The sequence below is a fragment of the Chenopodium album genome, chromosome 2 (genome assembly GCF_948465745.1).
Source record: "Chenopodium album chromosome 2, dcCheAlbu1.1, whole genome shotgun sequence".
NCBI classification, from domain to species: Eukaryota; Viridiplantae; Streptophyta; class Magnoliopsida; order Caryophyllales; family Amaranthaceae; genus Chenopodium; species Chenopodium album.
In genome coordinates, this window is record NC_137835.1 from 43698291 (window position 1) to 43702557 (window position 4267).

A 4267-nucleotide genomic window follows, 5' to 3' on the forward strand; every position below is an offset into this window, starting at 1 on the left:
TGTGCTAGAGGCGGTTGATTTGTGTCAACCACCGCAAGCCCATCACCTTCATAGGTTAGAATTAAATTGCAATTAAAGGCAAAGGAAGGTCTCGGCCAAGGCCCAGGATTGTTTGAAGTTGAAGGCCCTTCTACTGTAGTAGATCCACTAAAGGTCACACTTTTCCCCTTCTTCCTTTTCCTTACTAAAAGTGAATTAGCATCTTCCTCCTCATCTTCTATAAATTGGAGTGTGGCTAGGTCAAAATCTGATATAGCTTTCCTATTTAAAGGGCAGTTTTCTTGCTTGTAACACCTCTTTTTCTTGCCCTTCATAAACCTTCTACGGCGCTCCATCCTCCCCCTTTAATCCTTCTCCCCCACCTTGTAAAAACTAAGGCACTATCGGACATGGTTTCTGATGGTTGAATCTTTTCAATCTCCCTCATTGCTCCATTTTCAACTGTTAATTGCTCAATTCGAGGCTGCACTTGAACTTGCAAATTTGCCGGAGCTTCAACACTGTTTTCCTCTGGTAAGTCCTCCTCAGCAAAATCAACCTGTTGTTCCCCTAGCCAAGGACTCATCGGGTCCTCATGGATGTGTCCTAATGGAAAGGCATCATTATCCTCTTTCCCTTGATAATCCATTGGATCAAAGATCGAGGAATCAGGTTCCCTAATTTCCACCGCCCTCGGGTAGTTTTGTGAGTCAAATTCGATGAAAAATCGTTGATTGAACCCTGCGTTATCTACCCTTCTTCCAGCAATGTCATTATTTAGCTCTGCTCGGGATTGGATAGTAGAGCTCATAAGCATATCAAAACGGAGGATTTCAATATCAGGCCCATAACTAGGCACCACACTTTGGGATCCCCTGGTCCCAGCAGCTTCAGCCTCATTATTTCCGATTGGAGTTGAGGCCACCGCTGCTGCAGTGTTGTAAGGGTCTTCACCGCCATCCCTATTCTGTGCCATCTCTGCAGTCGTGACATTCTCTGATTCAGGCCCCTGTTCCTCTGTATCCATACCATCTTCTGCATTCTGCTAGGGTTGTTGTAGGGGATCATCTACTTGATTCACTACATGACCTCTAAACGGCACATCCCTACTATTAAACCTTGTTTCCGGAGTAACAATTCTTCCCCCATTCCACGAGAACTTGGGATGAGGTCACTAAGGAGTTTCTTTCCCATTTCTACCCTCAAAAGAAGACCGTCGAGGCAAGAACTCTAATCCAAAGTTTCAAGCAATAGCCTAGTGAGAGCTTGTATGAGGCTTGGGAGAGATACAAGGAGTATCAACGAGAATGTCCTCACCATGTTGTAGGGAATATTTCAAGCATTACCCCAAACTTGAACCCCACTGTGATCATATACTTAAGTATGGTGGCGTCCAAAGGGAAAGAAACTAGAGCAAAAGAGTCGCCAACAAGTTTTAGGAACTTGTAAACCGTTCATAGGGTGAAGGTTACACCCCTTAACAATACAGGAGATCGTCAACTCCAATAGGTCTGGAACCAAGACTAGAAGTTTGGGGATGAAGGTACAAATTCAATCTAAAAGAGAAAGAACTTGCCCTATAAAATAGGCCTCTACTTTATTCTTCTTGCATTCATGTGCGCTTTCTGACTAACATTGATGAGTGTCATTTATGGCACTCATTGGGTAGTCTTTTAGGATGATTTCATCCCCTTTTTCATGCTTTCTTCTCTTATTTTTGGTTATTTTTCCTTTAGTTCCTCTTTTTCCTTCTTTCTTTATGTTTTTCGTGTTTTCTTTGTGTTTTCCTTTTATTTGGATCTTTTTCCCTTTTATTCCTTTTCTTTGTTTGGTTTTGTAGGTACTTAGGAGTTGTTTTTGCAAAGGGATCAAGATGAGCTATATTGACTAAGCAAGGAAGAAGCAATCTGCTCAGAGAGGGCTTGGAGAGGCCTTGGAGAGGGCGTTAGCTTTTTTCCAAGATTTCGCGGGCGCGGGTCCAGAAGGCCGCGGGCGTGGGTTGTGTTGCACCGGAACAACAAAAATTGACCAGGAACTCCCCGCAGTTGCCCCGAGGGCTCCCCGCGGGCGCGGGAAGATTGGAGAGGGCGCTCCAGATTAGAGAGACCGCAGGCCTCTGATTACTCTTTGGGAGCAGGGCATTAGTTGCGCCCTTGCCGCAGGCGCGGTGGCTTTTTTCGCGGGTGCGGGCTAAAAGACCCACGGGCGCAGGTGTTGCCCAGACAGCCCGCGGAGTTTGTTATGGGTTCCGTACCCATTTCTCCGCGGGCGTGGGATTTCTTAGAGAGGGCGCGGGTGTAGACACCCAAATGTGTCTCCCCAAAACCAAACCCAGTGATGAATACCTTTTATGTCATTTGATTATCGAACAAAGCGAAAGTGTGAAAAGTCTAGTGATGAGGATGTTTTTATTAAAATATCTCTTCTTTCTATTTTTGAAAATATATCTTTTCTTACCCTATTTTTGAAAAACGTGCATTCCAGTTTAGTTTGGTCCGTTATATGGGTCCAATAATGGTGTAGTTTGATGGGGTTTGAAAAGACCTTTTCCAACGATATATTATAAGCCCAATTCCGATGAATAATGAGGAAGTTATGGCAAAAATACTAAAGTGGGCCCAAACCGTATTTTACCTACGACCCAATGATCATGTGGAGGGTCCAAAGGTCTAATCCTATTACTAAAATAATTAGGATTAATTAGAAGCTTCTATAAGTTTCTAAAAGATCTTAATTATCCTTTTTGAAAAGATAAGATTAAAGAATTTGAGTTAAATAAAAACTCTCCTTTTTTAAAACTTTTCTTTTTCTTAAATCCTAATTCTATTCGAATTTAAAGATGTTCAAAGACAGTCAGATTTTATTTTTGTGCCTCATAATCTTTATCCAAATTTTATATGGTTGAGAAACATGAATGCCAAGTGAGTGATAAACCGCATGATTGGGATTGCTCACACTTAGAAAAATAAAATAAATAAAGCAAAAAAAAAAGAGATCTAAAAAAGAGTAGAAAGCCTCAAGCATAAAAATATAAAGATTCAAAAGCAAGGTTGCACACCTTGAGGGCTTATCTAGGGTCTTGAGCCTTTATCCATTTCTTCTCCAACCTTTAGCCTAACCACGTTACAACCTTTAAAAAGACCTTTTTGAGGTATACACACACTTGTGCGAGGTTCGGCCAGAGCTACGTTCGGCCTGATTCCTAACAGATACGTAGGCAACCTCACATCGAGGTGCGGCCGTAATAAAATGCATTCATGTTCACATTCACACACTCACACCATGATCATATCAAGGGATCTCCAATGCTTATCCCTATCTACTTAGAGCTAGACTTGGGGGCTTGATCCCTACATCATTAGCTTACCTAACCTAAGAGTCACCATCATTTGACTCTTCTTGAAATAATATCTTTTTCCACACACTTATCCCTTGCGGCCTAACTTTAGAATCACTTTCACACACATCGCAGATACATGACCAAATATACCTTCCCTTAGAAACCCTTTGTCATGGAATCTTAACACAATGTCGAAGCATGCCTTGTAATATCAACATCACTCATCAATCATAATTGTCATTGCATCACGAAGTATGAAGTGCTTAGCCTCCGTGCCTAAGTTACCCAAATACTTTCATCATTGGGTCAACCATTGAGATAGCCTAGGATGGATTAATCCTTACACCTTGAGAGATAGTATCAAACAACATTTGACTAAGCTCATTCAACATGCATTCGAAAACTTTGATTCTTTTTTTCGCGTCTTTCTTTTTCGGGAGAAAGTCTGTATTCTCCACAAAAATGACGAAAATTTTTTGCTTTTTTGCATTTTTGAGTCGCACGATCACATTACAATACACACACGAGTCATGTACACATTGAGTCATGTCGTGTCATATCACCTTGATTTGAGTCTAACACATGTGTCAAACACTTTGAGTCGAGTCAACCTCGAGTCAATCACAATGAGTCAAGTTTTATAACTTGAGTCATGTCAAGTCAATAAGTCAAGCAGCACTAAACCTTAGGTCAACCCTAAAGAAAGATAAGAAAAGTCCTATAGTCAAAGATATAAATGCAGGTGCATCCTAGCAAGCGGGGACATTCCCGGATTTTTTTTTAAAAAAACCGCGAATATGACATAGGAGAATCCTCCAAGATAAGAGGAGTTACATTGATAAGTAAATTAGAGATGAAGAGCTTTAATTTACAAAAGACTTGAGCTGATTTGGTTGAAAGGAAACGACCAAGCTCAAAGTTCGGAGTGAAACCGAGCAACAACGGCAG

At 41.4% G+C, this 4267-nt stretch overlaps 1 non-coding gene across 1 annotated transcript; it reads right to left on the minus strand.

Moving 5' to 3' along the window:
* Positions 1-1198: 1198 nt before the first annotated feature.
* Positions 1199-1302, minus strand: LOC145607994 (small nucleolar RNA R71). Its single transcript, XR_014105691.1, has one exon. It is a non-coding gene; the product is annotated as a small nucleolar RNA R71 (small nucleolar RNA).
* Between the last annotated feature and the right edge of the window lie 2965 nt (positions 1303-4267).